This window comes from Tenrec ecaudatus, chromosome 11 (genome assembly GCF_050624435.1).
Source record: "Tenrec ecaudatus isolate mTenEca1 chromosome 11, mTenEca1.hap1, whole genome shotgun sequence".
NCBI classification, from domain to species: Eukaryota; Metazoa; Chordata; class Mammalia; order Afrosoricida; family Tenrecidae; genus Tenrec; species Tenrec ecaudatus.
Genome location: NC_134540.1, coordinates 143,879,905 through 143,898,010, shown reverse-complemented (window position 1 = coordinate 143,898,010; position 18,106 = coordinate 143,879,905). Strand labels below are relative to the sequence as shown.

The 18,106-nt window shown below is 38.1% G+C and overlaps 1 pseudogene; it reads left to right on the top strand.

Annotated features, from left to right (window-relative positions):
- Positions 1-9,468: 9,468 nt before the first annotated feature.
- Positions 9,469-11,680, top strand: LOC142461519 (NEDD8 ultimate buster 1 pseudogene; annotated as a pseudogene).
- Positions 11,681-18,106: the final 6,426 nt, after the last annotated feature.

The following is an 18,106-nucleotide window of genomic DNA, read 5'->3' as shown; positions in this document are numbered from 1 at the left end:
GTATGGATGCTAAACTAAAGACCGGTGGTTCGAACACTTCAGAGAGACTATGTAAGACAGATGTGATGGTTTCTTACATGATCATTTATAGCCTTGCAAACACTATGCGATGGTTTATTTTATCTTACAGGATGGCAGCGAGGAAGAATTGACTCTACAGCAGTTTTATGCTTAGGTCTTTTTCCTACAAAGGTCCTGGATGAGTTGAACTATGAACCCTTCAGCTAGCAGCTGAGTCTTTAAGCTTTTGCATCCCCAGTGTTCCTCATGCCACGGAGAAGATGTAAGATGGGAAATAAATAAGACAACTTCAATAGTTTTCAGCATGGAGCCACATATCGATTTTAGGAATTAGAAGATTGCTAGTGTTTGAGTGGCTGATATCTAGGCTGGTGGTTCAAATCCATCAGCTGCTCCATGGGAGCTATGAGTCTTCCTGCACCCATGAAGATTTAGTATGGGAAACCCTTTATAAGGTTGCAATGAATTTAAATCAACTTGATAACAGTGAGGTTGGGATAGTCTTTCTGGATATAAGTACCAACTTTCTCCCATAAATATCTAATGGTAATGAGAGTGCTCACTTTTTAAGCAATATATTGTTTTTCAGTTGTAAGACAAAGACGTCTCAGACCATTAGCAGCTACCTTACAACCATGATGAGCTATATGGAAGATCAAAGAGATCCCAGGTCCTTCCTTCCCTAAGATCTCAGGTAGGAAGATTAAACATTTTACACTCCAGACTGAATGGTTCCTCTAATTTTTCAAATCCAAAACTATTTTAAATGTATCATTTATCTAACAGATCCCCAAACCAAATATTCCTGTTTCATAATTCTATCCAGTCTACCAGTTACAACATTTCATTTGTTTAGGGTCATTTATTTATTTAATGCTCACTGTGTTGCTGGAGAAACAAATGCATAGAAACTTACATGAATGTTAGGTGGGTTTTATATCAAGGAACAATTGTACATTAAGAAAACATCCCAGCTCAGTCCAGAGCAAGTCCATAAGTCTGATATTAGCCCATACATCCTATAACAGTCTGCAAATTCCTTTACAGATTCATGCATCCCATGCAATGAACCAGGTCCACAGGTGTCAGTGGTTAGGCTCAACCCATCTCTTTCTTGCTGCATTTCTCCCACTTCCACTCAAGTGGATCCAGGTGGTCCCCTAGCAAGCATTTCAGCCTGACCACAGACTCCCTTTAATGTTCATTCCTAGAGTGGAGAGTACCTTCGATGGCTCCACAATTTTGTCAGCTTCAGGAACAAACCAATAGTTCAAAAATCAAAAAACCAAAGGCTTCCTTTTGTTTTGTTTTTCAGTCTGTCAACAGCTCCCTCAGGAAGCCTCTTCACCATCGAATGTCCTGAGCACTCAAGACACTGGGTGAGGCTTAGCTTTTGAGAGCTTTCTTTGCAGGCGTGACCTACCCCATTTAAGGGGTAAAGAATCTTTTTATACTTCCCAATTGTGGTCATTACATAATCTGGTGTCAATTTGCGACTTGAGAGCATTAAGAGTGAAGGCGTGGAGTCTAGTCTGTCAATTGGGTCATAGCCAATGAGGGTCTGCGTGGGCATGACTTTCCCCTGAGGATTCTGGGAATTCCGGTATTCCCTCCTTGGAGATGGAAGACACTCTCTTTCTCTGTTCACACCCTGGCAGACATAGCAGCTAACAAGAAACAAGGAACTATGCTAGTGCCCTGAACTGAAAAAGTTATATGGAGACCCCTGCTAGCCCTGAGATGCTTCTACCACCACTGAATCCACAAGACTCTGCAGCCACTGGCCTGTGATCTTCCTACATTCAGCATCATTGCATGTGTCTCATGAGTCTGAAAAGGGCTTTATTGGTTGGTATCAGACCTATGGGCTAATATCAGACGTATGGACTTGATCTGTACTGGGCTGGGATGTTTCTCAATATTCAACTGCTCTTGTATATAAAGTTATTTCATATACACATGTCAGTGTCCATGAAATTTGTTTCTTAAGTCAAACCAGACTAACACACAAACATTTCTAACAGTTATTAGATCAATAATAGTCAAAAGAAAACAGTATCAACCAAGTACATCCAGATCCTAAGCTCAATTTTTTAAATGGTCAAGTTCAAATCTCATCTAACTTAATCATTACCTAAACTATTGTATTGATAAAAAATATGGGATCAGTCCTCTGATTTCATCAAGCCAGGTCCAGGGTTGCTGTCACCCTTTTGGTTTTCTGTCACTCATTTTTACTAAGCAGCATGGTGTATGAGAAATTCAAACTGCAATTTCTGTCCCTGAGTTCAAGATATATATATATATATATATATATATATATATATATATATATATATATATTAAACATTTTATTAGGGGCTCATACAACTCTTATCACAATCCAGGCATATACATACATCAATTGTATAAAGCACATCTGTACATTCTTTGCCCTAATCCTTTTCTTTTTTTTTCTTTTCTTTTTTTACATTCAAGATATATATTAACAGCATTAATTTTCACCATTTCAAACAGAAATAACTAAGGACAACAACCAAACAAAATAATAAAAACTTTAGCTTCCCATATTCTTTCCAGAAAACAACCCAGTAAAGTGCAAGGCCATATCTAATTTCTGGCTGGTCAAAGAATAAAAACTACCATGAGGCAGGGGTCCCACTCTCCATTTTTATGATTTGTTTCTCTAAGATGCTCTTCCCAAGGTACCATAATGTGTTAGTATGGGTAGACTACAGAAACAAATTCAGACACTCATATGTTTGTTAAGAGAGTTTTATATCAAGGAGCAATTGTACATTAGGAAAACATCCCAGCCCAGTCCAGATCAAGTCCATAAGTCTGATATTAGCCCATATGTCTGATACCAGTCTGTAAATTCCTTTTCAGACTCACACAACATATGCAGTGATGCAGAGTGCAGGAAGATCACAGGTCAGTAGGTGGAAAGTCTCCTGGATCCAGTAGTGGTGGAAACATCTCCAACTGGCTCCTCTAGCTTCAGGGCTCTGACTTTATCAGTGTAGTTCCATGTGTCTTGTTAGCAAGAAGACAAAGCAGAGAATATATCTGGTCTCCAGTGAGCTACTTATCTCCTTCACACTTCCAAATGTGGTCTTCAAGATATGACCTGATTGATGGGCTAGACTCCACCCTTTCGCAAGTTGACAAGAGATTATTTAACTGGCACACTCACTTTATTAATAAATCCTCTGTTGTGTGTGTGTGAAACTTCTCTTTATTGTTGGATTCATCATTTATCTGGACTTGCTTCAAAATTATAGTTTATGGTAGTTTATAACTATGCAATTTCATTTGATGGAATAAATTTCCCAGTTATTATCTATAGTTGTCTTGATTCATTTTTTAATACCTGTGTATGTTTGCAAAACAGTGTTTAATTTCCCAAAAGTCATGCTCGGTCATGTAAAGGTTGAAAGTTATTGATTATTTGCTCATCATACAGATTGAATAAGTACTGTGGAAGAAGAAAATATCCCTATGCACCTTTTTCCTCATTTAAACTATGCAGTATTCCTTTGTTCTGCTCATTCAACTGCCTCCTGATCCAGGTACAAGTTCCACAGGGTGTTCTGGAATTTTCATGTAAGGTTATCCATAGTTTGTTATAATCCGCACAGTAAAATATCATTAGTCAATAAAACACATATCAACATCTTTCTTATGTTCTCTGCTTTTAATCAAGATGTGACAGCCCTTGTTCTAAATCCCTTTCTGAATCCAACCTAGACCTCTGCCAGTACCCTCTCAAGGCAATGTTGCAACTGTTTTTGGATTATCTTCAACAAAATTTTACTTGCCCATTATATTAATAGTTTGTTCTTTAATTTGAGCAATTTTTGGGGTCACTTTTTTTTTGGAATGAGTAACAATATGAATTTCTTTGAGTTAGTTGGACAATTCTTCTGAATTTCCTTGCATAAAGGAGTGAGTTCTTCCAATATTTCGTCAGCTTGTTGGAACATCTTTCCTGGTATCCATCAATTCCTGAGCCTTGTTTTTGTCTAATGCTATCAGTTCAGCTTGAACTTCCTTAAGAGCCACTAGGTCTTGCTCATATGCTACCTCCTGAAATGGTGGGATTTTGACTAGTTCTTTTTTGGTACAGTGACCGTCTCGTCTTTCTAGCTTCTTTTTATGTTTTTGTATCATACATTATTTTGTCCATGTGATGTTTCAATATTGCACTCAAAAGTTGAATTTTCTTGATTTCTTTAAGTTTAATATATGCTGAGTGTTTTCTTCCTTTTGGGTTTGCTAACTCTAGGTCTTTGGATATTTTATATTTTCCTCTGTCTTCTAGAGGTGCCCTTTGAAATGTTCTTTTCATCTTGTTGAATTCATTATTTCTCCCATTCACTATTTTTTAGCCATTTTACCATTAAGAGCAAGTTTCAGAGTCCCTTATTACATTCTATGTGAAATATATATATATAGTCTTTTTAGTAACCTTTTTGTGTCTGCATTAATTATGTTATTTATGTCCTCCTGTAACTCATGCGGTGTTCTGCCATTAGTGTTCAATGCAGCAAATCTGATCTTGAAATTCAAAGTTGTAGTTTTACTTTCCTGGACTTGTCCTAATTTTCTTCGGTTTCAACCTGGACTTACACATGAGCAGTCAGTACCTGGCCTGGTTTAGCTGCTATTGTTGAGCTTCTCCATCACATCTTCCCATAGAATAGTCAATTTGGATTCGCTGCATTCCATCAGGAGAAGTTCATGCATAAAATTACCATATGTATTGTTGAAAAAAGAGGATTTACTATGAATGAGTCCTTGGAATTCCTAATTTCTATCATGCAATCTCTCGGTTCTTTTTTTTTTTACCATAAGGGCTATATTTTCCAATTACTTTTCCTTCCTCTGTTTTTCCAACTTTTGCTTTCCAATAGCTAATAATAATCAATGCATCTCAATTGCATGTTAGATCAATATCAGACCAAAGACTTTTGAAGAACTCTTCAATTTAGTCATTACTGGCTTTAGTTTTTGATACAAAAATTTGAACAATAGTAGTATTGATTAGATTTCCTTGAAAGCAGATATATATATATATATATATATATATATATATATATATATATATATATATGAAAGAGCATTTTACTAAAAGATATATCTTCAAATGTCCTTTTTGACTATGAAGGCAGTGTCATTCTTTATTGTGTCCTTTCTGACACAGTAAACCATATGATTTTCTTGTTCAAAATGACCAATACCAGTCCATTTCAGCTCACTGATGCCTAGGAAATCAATCCTTTTGCATTCCATTTCATTTTTGATGACTAACAGTTTTCCTAGATTCATACATTGTACATTGCAAGTTCCAAATATTAGCAGACAATAATTGTTGTTTCTTCTCATTTTAAGTTGTGCCCCACCAGCAAATGAAGGTTTTTGCCCACAGACTTTACTCCCTTCGTGTCCTTGTGGTCGACTCTATTTTGAGAGGGCAGCTCTTTCCCATATTTTGTGTACCGTCTTACCTGAAGGACTCACTTTCTAGCACTGTTTCTGACAATATTCAGCTTCTGCTTATTAGGCCTTCAGCATATTACAATGTTTCAATTATACGCATATGCTTTTAAGCATCTAGTTCCTTTGAAGTGTTCTACCTATTCCTTCTTCGTAATCTATTCTTTGTCTGGAAGCGCTGCTGAAGCTGTTCACTGTGGGTGACTGCTGTTATTGGAAATACCACTGACAGCTTCCAGCATCATAGCAATGCACACGCTACCAGTGGAACAAAAATGACAGGCAATAGATATTGTGAAGTTTATTTTTTTTATTTGTAGCTTTAATTCTTTTTGAAATGTCTTTCCTTCGACTCTGATATCTATATGACCCACATTTATGTTTGCTGTGTAGGTTGTGTCTTTTACAATCTTTTAAGAATAAAATTGACTATTCTTACAGGTAAAACCTTGATCAAATGGGTGGAAGAATTGTCTGTTTTCTCCTGTTCCTTTGCTTATTTAGTCTAAATGATATATCTGGTGTATACTAGACACATCATACAAATAACGGGCTGTCAACCAGCCCCCCAAATCCATTTCAGAGCATTTTCTTCTGCTGCTCATTGTTCTCCTCTCATCATTTCTCCCCTTTCTTCCCAAACACGCCCCAAGGAAACTATTCATCCAATTTCTGTGCCTATAGATAGACCCACCTTGGATTTCATACACAGAAAGTCACACAAAACACAGAGAGGAATCAATAATAATTTTTAAAAACCCACAAAATTATCAAAACATTAAAAAATCCCAATAAAAAAGGCAGAAAATATTAAAAAACTGAAACAACTCTAAAATGGTTCAAAAGAACTATCAAATGATAAGGTGTTATATTTTTCCCCAATGACATCTTCCATAAGTGACTTTATAATTGAGCAGAATTTTTAATGTGTTATGGAAACCTTTCTTTTCAAGTGAGCATTAACATTTTTATTTATTTGTATTTCTGATAATGAATTCAAAACTATAATGGTAGTGCTTTATTTTTGTTATTACTATCTGTTCTATATACTTTGCTTTTATTTTCTCCTTCTTTTGATTTCATAATTTAATTTTACACATTAATCCATGTTTCCTTGTTTATAGTTTAAATGTTAAAATGTTATAATAATTATAAAACTATAATATAATTAAGTATTGTATTATTTTTCCAATATTTCAAAAACATTAACAAAGACTTCAAATTTTGTTTAGCCTGAGATGCTCCTGCTGGATGTTTTCAAGAACTAAATTAAAACTGTCTTTCCTGTGAACATCCAAAAGAGCTTGTCCTCTATCACCCTTTAAATTTCAAATGCTGGTGGCAGCATTGGCTAAACATTGAATGTTAGTGGCACAACCAGTAATTAAACCGACCATCTGCTCAGCTCCTTCAGAGAAAGATGAAGCTATCTGTGCCCATGAAGATGTAAAGTCTGAGGAAACTTAAGGAACTGTTCTATGCTGCCTTGTAGGGTTTCTATGAATCAAATCCATTAGAAGGCAGTGGGTTTTGCTTTACTCCATTTTTTAAATATGTCTGCTTTGAAAATATTTTAAATATGCAATAAACACTCCCCTTTTGCCACTGTATGTCCTCTACACAAGGAATGATTCTTTCGTCTGAATTAATATGCTAATCACAGTCGCCTAAAGGAGAAACATGAGGAAAGGAAGAAAGTGCATTAGAATTACACTATCTTGCAAGCCACTGTTCTTTCTAATAAAAGATGAGCGTGATCTCATTCCAAAAGTTACCCTCTTCCCACTAAAATCAGCTTTCCCTTACTTCATTTTATCTAAAAAAGCTTTTAAATATATTTTTAATTTATGATTTGAATTAAAAGTCAATTTCCCTAAAAATTGAGCCGAGGGTCTTCTAAAATTGAAATGTATTATCTTCATGTGAAATGTCTTCCAATACGTGCTGCATTTGTTTGCATGTTGTGAGTAGAACGCCTTGTTGAATGCAGTTGAATTGATCTCCTTCTACATGAGGATTGTGATTAAGAGATGCTGCATTTCTATTTAGGTAGCTCTTTGTGAACTTATTTCACTCTCACCTATCTATGTAAAAATACATTTTCAAAACTCAGCAAAATGCTAGCAATTTAACTGCTTTGTGCAAGTGTAAATAGAGTTTTCAAATTCCTGATCTAGATGTTGTTAGCCAGCTAGAAAGCATCCATGTGTTCCACGGTTAACACTACATCTGTTAACCACAGCGTTGGCAGTTTGAACCCATCAGCTGCTTTGCAGGAGAAAGATGTAATACTCTGCTTCTCTGTATATTACAGCTTTATGAAATATGTGGAACAGTTCTAATCTACCTTTTGGCTTAATAAAGAATCATGATCAACTGGACAATATTGGTTTATTTATTTTTTCTTTTCTTTTGTTGGTTTTGTTTTGCCTGGCTGGCCGCAGTCATATGTGTGCAGAAGACAGAGTACTTATATATTTTAAAGTAATATATAGATTTTAAATTTATAACACAAAGAAACGTAGAGTTATTAGGAGCCAGAAATTAATAGCTCATTATTTAGAAACTATAACCTATGAAAAAAAAGTCAAGCTTTGAGTTGAAACATTGAAGGATTATATAGGTGAAAATGGACAAGTGCAGGAAGCATCAAAAGAAGAGAGATTTTCTGCCTCAAATAAAACAGATCCATATGCAACCATTTCAAGAAGTAGCCTACAATCAAGAACTGATGAATGGTACCGCATGGAGAAATCCAAGTTGCTCTGAAGGCATTAGTCAACATAAGGATCCAGGAATTGACAGAATGCTGGTTTAAGTGTTTCAACAAGCTGATGAAACATTGTCTATTCACTCATCTTTTCTATGAAATTTGAAAGATAGCTAACTTACCAAAGGTGACTCAATAGAAATTATCTAAGACTATCATTAATATTACATGCAAGTAAATTTTGCTGAGGATCATTTATCAACAATTGTAGGAGTGCATGAACTGGGAACTTCCAGAAATTCAAGTTGAATTCAGAAGACAACATGTTACAAGGGGCATCATTACTGATGTCGATAGGTCCTTGGTGAAAGAAGAGAACACCAGAGCAACAACAACATTGTATTTGTGTGTTACCATGTGAAGACATTCGACTGTATAGATCATAGCCAACTACAGACAACGTTGGGAAGAAAAGGACTTCCAGAACACATTTTGTTCATGAAGAATCTGTACATAGACCACAGAGCCATTATTTGAACTGAACAGAAATACTGCACGCTTTAAAAGCAGGAAAGATACAGCAGTGCTGTGTCCTGTCGCCATTCTTATTCCATCTGTGAAATGAGCAAACAATCCAAGAAACCGGAGCATATGAAGAAAAGAGCAGCATCTGCGATAGAAGAAGCTTTCTCAATCATTTGTGATATACGGAAGACAAGCAACCTTGTTTACTGAAAGCAAGGAGCACTTGAAGCTTTTTCTGATGAAGAGCAAGGAATACAACCTTCAGAATTAATTACAATATAAAGAAAACAAAAACACTCACAGCTGGACTCATAGACAATCTCAGCATAAACATAGTAACGATAGAAGTTGTCAATGATTTTTGCCTTGCTAAAATCTACAATTCCTATTGGAATCAAGAGTCAAGAAATGTATTGCATTGGGTTATTTTGCTGCACCAGGCCTCTTTAAAGTGTTGAAGAGGTAGGTTGTAACATTGTGGACTTTGATATTTACAGTCACCTCATAGATATGTGAAATGAGGATCTTGAAGGTCACAGGATAATTGATACATTTGAATTATAGTGCTGGTTAAGAATTTTGAAAGTACCATGAAATGTCAAAAGAACTAGAAAATCTATCTTGGAAAAAGTAGATCAAGAATTAGCAAGTAGGCCCCGCCCCCGGCGCCCTTCCGGGAGGCCGGTCGGGCAGCTGGGCCGGTTTCACCAGGAATGAAAACAAACGGTGGCTGTGCCGCATCCGGGCACTCGGCGGACGGCTGAGGGCGGACTGGCGGCGGCGGTGGCGCAAGATGGCACAAAAGAAATATCTTAAAGCAAAATTAACCCAGTTTTTAAGGGAAGATAAAATTCAACTTTGGAAACTTCCATATACAGATGAAAATAAAGAAGTTGGTGAGGCATTAAAGGACCTTGCTAAGAAATACTCTGATAAGCTAGAATGTTGTGAAAATGAGGTGCAAAAAATAATAGAAGAGATACAGTGCAAAGCCATTGAACGTGGGACAGGAAATGAAAATTTTAAAACAACAGGAATTGCCACATTTGAGGTATTACCTCCAAGACTAAGAAAAGACAGGAAAAACCTGTTGGAGACCCGATTGCACATTACTGGCAGGGAACTGAGGTCCAAAATAGCTAAAACCTTTGGATTTCAAGAAAATTATATCAAAATTGTCATAAATAAGAAACAGCTTCAACTAGGGAAAACCCTGCAAGAGCAAGGAGTGACCCATAATGTGAAGGCTATGGTGCTTGAACTAAAGCAGTCTGAAGAGGATGCGAGAAAGGACTTTCAGGTAGAAGAAGAGCAAAATGAAGCTGAACTGAAAGAAAAAAAGATCCAGAGGACCAAGAGAGGACGGGAAATCCTGGCCGAGAGAGCTGAGATGGTGGTGGATCCGGAAACTGCACCTTATTTAGACATAGCCAACCAGACAGGCAGATCAATCAAGATCCCCCCCTCAGAGAGAATAGCCCTTATGTTAGCTATGGGATATCATGAGAAGGGCAGAGCTTTCCTGAAAAGAAAGGAATATGGAGGAGCGTTGCCCTGTCTGTTGGATGCCTGACAAGTATTTCTGCGAGTGCTGCAGAGAACTCTTGGACACCGTGGATAACTACGCAGTACTCCAGCTGGACATCCTCTGGTGCTACTTCCGCCTGGAGCAACTGGAATGCCTTGATGATGCAGGAAAAAAAATTAAACTTGGCCCAGAAATGCTTTAAAAATTGCTATGGAGAAAATCATCAGAGACTGGTCCACATAAAAGGAAATTGTGGCAGGGAGAAAGTATTGTTCTTAAGACTTTACTTGCTTCAGGGTATCCGAAACTATCAGGTGGACACGGTGAGGAGGCGAGCAAGTACCTCAACAAGGCAAGTCAGCTCTTCAAAGAGCTCTACACCGACCCGTCCAAAGTTCACAGCTTGCTGCAGCTGGGATGTACAGCGCAGGAGGCCCGGCTGGGCCTGAGAGCATGCGATGGCAACATGGACCATGCAGCTACTCACATCACCAACCGCAGAGAGGAACTGGCGCAGATACGGAAAGAAGAGGAGAAGAAAAGACGCCGGCCGGAGGACATCAACTCTCTGAAAGACATGGGCTACTCCAAGCAGGCGGCCAGGCAGGCCCTTCGCCAGGCCGGCGGGGACATGGATACAGCCCTCAGGATTCTTGTCAGTAATCCCCAGATGTGGTTAAACGATTCAGATCCTAAAACCAACAGCCCTCGGGAAAGCCCTTCTGAGGAAAACTTTAACCAACTGGTGTACATGGGCCTTGAGGCGGGGGTTGCTGAAGCCGCGCTGAGGGTGTTCCTGGGAAACGTGCAGCTGGCAGCACAGACCCTGGCGCACAATGGAGGCGCTCTTCCCCCAGACCTGCTGCTCTCAGCAGAAGATTCCTCCTCAAGGCCGTCCACATCGCCTTCTGGCTCTGCAGGTACTTCGAGTGCCTCGACAGACGAAGACATGGAGACCGAGGCAGTCAATGAAATACTGGAAGACATTCCAGAACATGAAGAGGATTATCTTGACTCAACTCTGGAAGATGAGGAGATTATCATTGCAGAGTACTTATCCTATGTAGAAAATATAAAGTCTGCCGCAAAGAAAAACTAAATATTGAATAGAAATAAGTATTACATTTTGGCTTATAAATTGTTATAACAAACAGTCTAAATAGGCTTTCTTTTTTCTTTTTAAATCTGATTTTGCTACAAGAGTTTTTCCTGTTTGGAGGTGGGGCATGCAGGGAACCAGAAGTCTGAGTCTAAGGATGGGGAGATGTGATCGAGGGGCCTGGCCCGTAATGGCAATAGTGGGGGAGAGCTTCCTCCTGCCTGACTCTTGCCAGCCCTCTGCCTTGGGCTTCTGCAGCCTTCCCTCCACTCTCCCTGTGTGCCTTCTCACCTGGAAAGGAGATAGATGGGGTTGGAGGACAGAGTGGTCCCTGGGAAGGTCTCCAGCAACACTGAACAGAAGCCGTGCTGCGGCCCCTTTGTCCTGTCCAGTTTCCTGACCCAGGACCCTGCTGCAGTTGCTGTTCCTTCCCGTGCTTCGTCTTTGTCGCCCAGGGGTTCTGGCCTTACCCTCACCATCCTGTTTCCAAAACTTGTTTGAGTCTTCAACCACTCCAGCCACTTGAAACACTAATATTTTATGCTTAGTTATAATAAAAATATGCACTTAAAATTAAAAAAAAGAATTTGCAAGTAGAGGCAGAACTATGCTCCTTAGAATGGACCTCACGAAACCTAACAACAAAAACAAGAATCCAATTAATCAGATAATAATTATTAATTCCTATACCAAAAATGATATATTCATTATTCAACCTAAAATGAACTTATGTGTTTTTTGTAATTATTTTTTATTTCTAGTTTGCTTTCACTGATAATTGGAGTATTAAATTCATCCATAGAATCTATAAATAAGTAAATCAACATATATATTCTATAAACTAGATTTTTTGGATTATGGATGTCCAATTTTCATTCATCTTTCATGCTAGGATTGCATTCTTACAGATCATATTGTTTCAAACTGTACACATTGATGTACTGGAAATCCAAATAATATTATATATTATCCTTCTTCATCAGTTTCATGTACTCCTCTAACCTCACTTGACTGTAGACAAACTAGTACTTGCTGTACCTTGTAACAAATGTATATGGATTTTTTTAATCCTTAGAAGAAATAGAATTTCACTTGCTGAAATGTTGGTTTAATTTGCACTACAAGGCATAGCCTATTTGGTGGAGGATGTATCACTTAATTTTCCTTTAAGCTGTAACTCTAGAAAACCTTCATTTACAGGCATTACGCATATAAATTATTCACGTGCTGTATAGATTGCCACCTGGACAGATGCGTTGACATCTACTCTGAGTCTAGCACTACTATCTTATCACTTCCCTGCTGGTGTTTAGCAGGCAAGACTACAATAGAGAGCAAAAGCTTGGATATTTATTTAATTTCGTATTTGATTCCCAGTTACACGATCCAGCTGGCTTTTAGAGATGGGGATTTTATTCTTATATTTATAGTAATTATGATTATCTGTTTTATAATATACTCCTTAGAATCCATGTATGTTTTGAAAGTTGAAGAAGGTTGGCTTATTACGTTAGTTTTCGCTGATTTATATAGAAGAAAAACAGACAAAGGGAACAGAAAGTGATGGAGACAAAGGAAGAGAGAGAGTACCATATATACTGTGTATAAGCCGAGTTTTTCAGCACAAAAATGTGCTACAAACTGGGGTTCGGCTTATACATAGGTCAGTGGTACCTCAGCATTGTGTAACATCTCGCTGTCCCCTTCCCCCCACCCCGAGGTAACAGGACGAGCGCCCATTATCTCTCTGGTCATTGCCATATCTCCGTTGTTCATTCAAAGCTCCACTGACACTGCAGGACTTTGAATGTTTGTTTACTCACATCTAACCAATCAGAGCCGCCCTATGACTTGGATGGCTCCAATTCACAGAAGCACCCGTAGTGATTGACTTACGCCAACAGCTGAACTGGTAAGGATGTGTCTGTGGCTGTGTTCCATTTCTCCCTTCTGGTCCCTGTGTTAATTCACATCCTGCATCCCCCTCCTGCATGGACTCCCCCTCCTCCTCTTGTACAACACTTCGTGGGGGGTGGGGGGGGAGGAGGGGGGTTGGGGGAGCGGGTCCATTACCATGAAAGTTCTTTTTCAAACTCTTGCTTTGTTTTTGTTTTGTTTTTTACTATTATAAATGGATAGTCTTGAACCAAAACAAAAACACCAGTAATATGAGGCTGGTCTCAAAATTAAGGTTGTGTCAAGAGCAGAAGAGAGCAAAAACAGTATTGCAAGTAGGGAATTCTGTGTTAACGAAAAGCAAGTGTGGGAGTGGCGGAAAATAAAGGCTGCCTTGGAACAGATTGCTAAATCTAAAAACGCTCATCGTAGTTTAACTTCTTTTTATGGGGATCTAGAGAGTGAATTGCATAAATGGGTTATGGAGTGTCGTCAAAATGGTTACTGTGTACCACGCATGGGAATCCACATACATGCTCTACAAATGGCTAAGGATGACAACTATAAAGCACCAGGCATTGAAAAATGTGCTGTGTCAGCAGGATGGTGTACCTGCTTCATGAATAGGTTTGGCCTATTATGTTTCAGACAAAGAACAAAGATTTCCCAGAAATTGCTACAAGACCTTGAAGAAAAAATTATGTCATTCTAGTCATTTATTATCAAACAAAGAAGGATTTCTAATTATGACCTGGCAGATATTGGGAATATGAATGAAACTGCCATGACTTTTGATCTTCCAAGCAACAGAACTGTGGCAAGTTTAGGGAAAAAAACATTTTTCTCAAAACCACAGGAAATGAAAAAAAAAACTTTACAGTTGTTCTATCATGTTTGGCTAATGGAACTAAGCTGTGTCCTGTCATTATTTTGAAAAAAAAGACCTTGCCTAAAAAGATCAATTTCCCACCAAGGAATTACTGTGAGTACACATGTTAAGGCTGGATGAATGAAGAAGGAACCAAAAATGGCTGGAAGAAATTTGGAAGCGACGACCAGGAGCAGCCTTAAAGAAAAAGCTATTGCTACTTGTTTGGAATATGTTCAGAGCCCACCTATCGGATGACATAAAAACATTGGCAAAATCTACTTAAGTTTCTTTAGCCATTATTCCATGTGGGCTTACATCTGCACTTCAGCCTCTGAATTTATCTTTGAGTAAGTCTTTTAAAGATCACGTGCGAAGGACGTGTCATGAATGGATGCCATCTGGTCAAGCCCAACTAACAAAAGGAGGAAATCTCATGATGTTTGACATAGAGTTAATGGCAAAGTGGGTTCGAGATGCATGGGAAGACATTCCAGAAGACATGGTGCGACGTGCCTTCCTGAAATGTAGCATTAGTAATGCTATGGATGGCAGTGAAGACTGCGCTTTGTATGAAAATGACAGCAGTGATGGTGATGACGGCGATCTCAGTGAGGACAGCGTCTATGATGACCTCACACCAGCTGAAGCTCTGCATTGGGTTACGGATGATGATGATGAGTCCAGTTTTGAAGGATATTAACTCTTTACATTTTAGCTTAGTTGCTGATAGAGTTCAGGGAATAGTACTCTTCAGGTCTCATTGTTGATACCTTACTGTTTGTGTTGAACCTATTTTCCACTTACTGTGCTGGTTTACTAATGTTAAATGATTTATTGTCCTTTTATTTATGTTTTTTATTTAAAATAAATATTTAAATACATTACCCCACTGATGTCTCAATTTTTACTAATTTTATTTTCACTTGTTTTGCTTATTGAAACTCACCAATAGTGTCTGCATTTTCCACCCTAGGCTTGTATTCGAGTCAATCGGTATTTCTGGTTTCCCAGGTAATAATTAGGTACCTCGGCTTATACCAAGGTCGGCTTATATTCGAGTGCATATGAGGAAAAGGTGGAAAACAAAGAGCAGCATGAAGAAAGGGGGCAGTAAAGGAGGGCCTCCCTCTATGCAAAAAAACAAAACGTGGAATTGGGTAAAATATTCACCTTGTTTCAACCATATTCTTTTAGATTTTCCTCAGACATAAAAGATAGGAGAAAAGAAATATGAAAGGAGCTACAGATTCAAGAGCTTTGCAATTTGTTCATTTACTTTCATTATAGATTTAAATTTCAATTAGTTCTTTATTTCCCTTACATTTTGATAAAATTCAAAATGGGAGGAAGCATTAAAGAACTAGAGGAAAGTTGTGGGTTTCAATGGCGCTATACTGCACCCTGACTGGCTCATCTCCATGTGACTCTTCTGTAAGTCGATGTTCAATTGCCTACCAATGGGCTATGGGTCTCCACTCCACACTCCCCCTCATTCACTATGATTTTGATTTTTAAAATAATCTGGAAAATGTAAAATAAAAAATGTATAAAACAAGACATCAGCATTTTCTTCTAAATTATAAGAATTCTAATTACTTTCTCTTCCTACATTCATTCTTCCAATACTATAATTACAGTGTAATTGTATTAATGTTTAATTATATATCTTTCCATACTCTTTCTTCATGTTATGTGTTTATTTGTAAATGGACATGCACCCACAAAAACATGCACAGAATGTTTTTTTTTTCTAGATTAGACTTTACTCTGTATATGATTATGAACATTACTAATAGATTGTGTTTCTAGAACCACTTCTCTAGTTTTTATTCATTTATTTTTTTGGTACAGAGAATGAATATAAAATATTTTTCTTAGCCTTTTCTCTGTTGCAGGAACCCTGACAGTGTAGTGATTTCATGTTGGCTTGTGATCCTCATGGTCCAGAGTTTGAAATCATGGGAAAGATTGGGGTCCCTTCTTCCCATAACCAGTTACTCCACAGGGGCCACTATGCATCTGCATTGACTCCCTGGCAGTGAGTTGGATTTGGGGTCTGGTTAATCTAGTTAAGTGCATTTCTAGTGGAATGGTGGAGTCAGCATTATGTGGCTAATCAATATTTTGGAAGTCAAAACCCCACAGCTGCTCATTGAAAAACAGTGTGAATTGTCTGTTCTCTTAAAGATTTACAGTGTATAAAGCTCTAAGTAGTAATCCTGATCTAATGTATCACATTGCTGGGACTCATTAATAATTTGATGACTGTGGATTTGGTTGTTTTGGTGTACTCTAGTTACAGATACTTCATTTCTATTGTTCCATAATTTTATGTAACAATGTAAATGAAATTAGAAACATTTACCCCTAGCAGTTGTTGTCATTTGATAATGCCTTGAATGTGAGAAAACTGAGGATAGGCAATTAATAGGCAGGTAAGATTGTTGGATAAAACTAATATAAGTAATATTTAATGCTTCTGAAAAACTCACTGTCATTGAGTCTATGCCGACTCATAATGAACCTACAGGACAGGGTAGAGTTGTCCTGTGAATTTCCGGGACTGTAACTGTTTACTGGGAAAGAAAACCCCATCTGTTTCCCAGAGCAGCCGGTGGTATTGAACTGTGGACCAGGTAGATTGCAGCCCAATTAGTAACCACTATGGCACCAGGTGTTCTTGTTTAATGCGCCTACCAACATATATATATATATATATATATATATATATATATATATAGTTACCGCAAAATATTCACAAGAAATACAAGTTGAATTATTTGGACAATGGCTTAAATGGATAAATAAATGTGATGATATTTTCAATGAAAGATTAAAATTAATTAATTACTATTTAGGTCGGATTTTTCTCAAAAAATTTTCCCCAAATCATACTCATAATCAATTTTGCATATGCTCTCAATTTCCCTCCCTATCACACTATTTCTACAATTTATTCTTTCTTTGGAATGTCTCAATCACTCCATTTCTCCTTTGGGCTGTCTTTTCTGTGACCATGTAGGCATTGATGTGATGAATTGTTTTGTACATAATGCTCTGGGTTAATTCATTCTCAATAGAAGATGAAATGATAAAAATTCATATCACTGTGTGCTCACCTCCCTGAAACGATTGCTGAAGACAAATGGGTGCATAAGCGAATTTGGCGAAGAAAACAGATGTTGCCCGGCTATCAAAAGATATAGTGTCTACGACTTGAAGGTAAACAAGTGGCCAGCTAGCTCAGAAGCAGCAAAGCCCACATGGAAGAAGCACACCAGCCTGTGTGATCAAGAAATATTGAAGGGATCAGGTATCATCAGATCAAAAATTTATATCATAGTGAATGAGGGGTGGAGTGCGGAGTAGAGATCCAAAGCCCATTTGTAGGCCACTGGACATCCCCTTACAGAAAGGTTTTGGGGAGGAGATGAGCCAGTCAGGGTGTGATGTAGCAACAATGAACATACAACTTTCCTCTAATTCCTAAATGCTTCCTTCTACTCCACTATCATGATCCCAATTATACCTTAAAAATCTGGCTACATTAGAGGATGTACACTGGTACAGATAGGAACTTGAAACACAGCGAGTCCAGGGAAGGTGATCCCTTTAGGACTAGTGGTGTGAGTGGGGATACTGGGAGGGTTGAAGGAGGGTGGGTTGGAAAGGGGGGACCGATTACAAGGATCTACATGTGACGTCCTTTTCTAGGGGACGAGCAACAGAGAAGTAGGTGAAGGGAGACGTTGTACAGGGCAAGATTTGACAAAATAGTAATTTATAAATTATCAAGGGTTCATAACGGAGAGGGGAGCAAGGAGGGAGGGGAAAATGAGGAACTGATATCAGGGGCTTGGCGGAGAGCAAATATTTTGAGAATGATGAGGGCAATGGATGTACAAATGTGCTTTACATAATTGATGTATGTATGGATTGTGATAAGAGCTATATGAG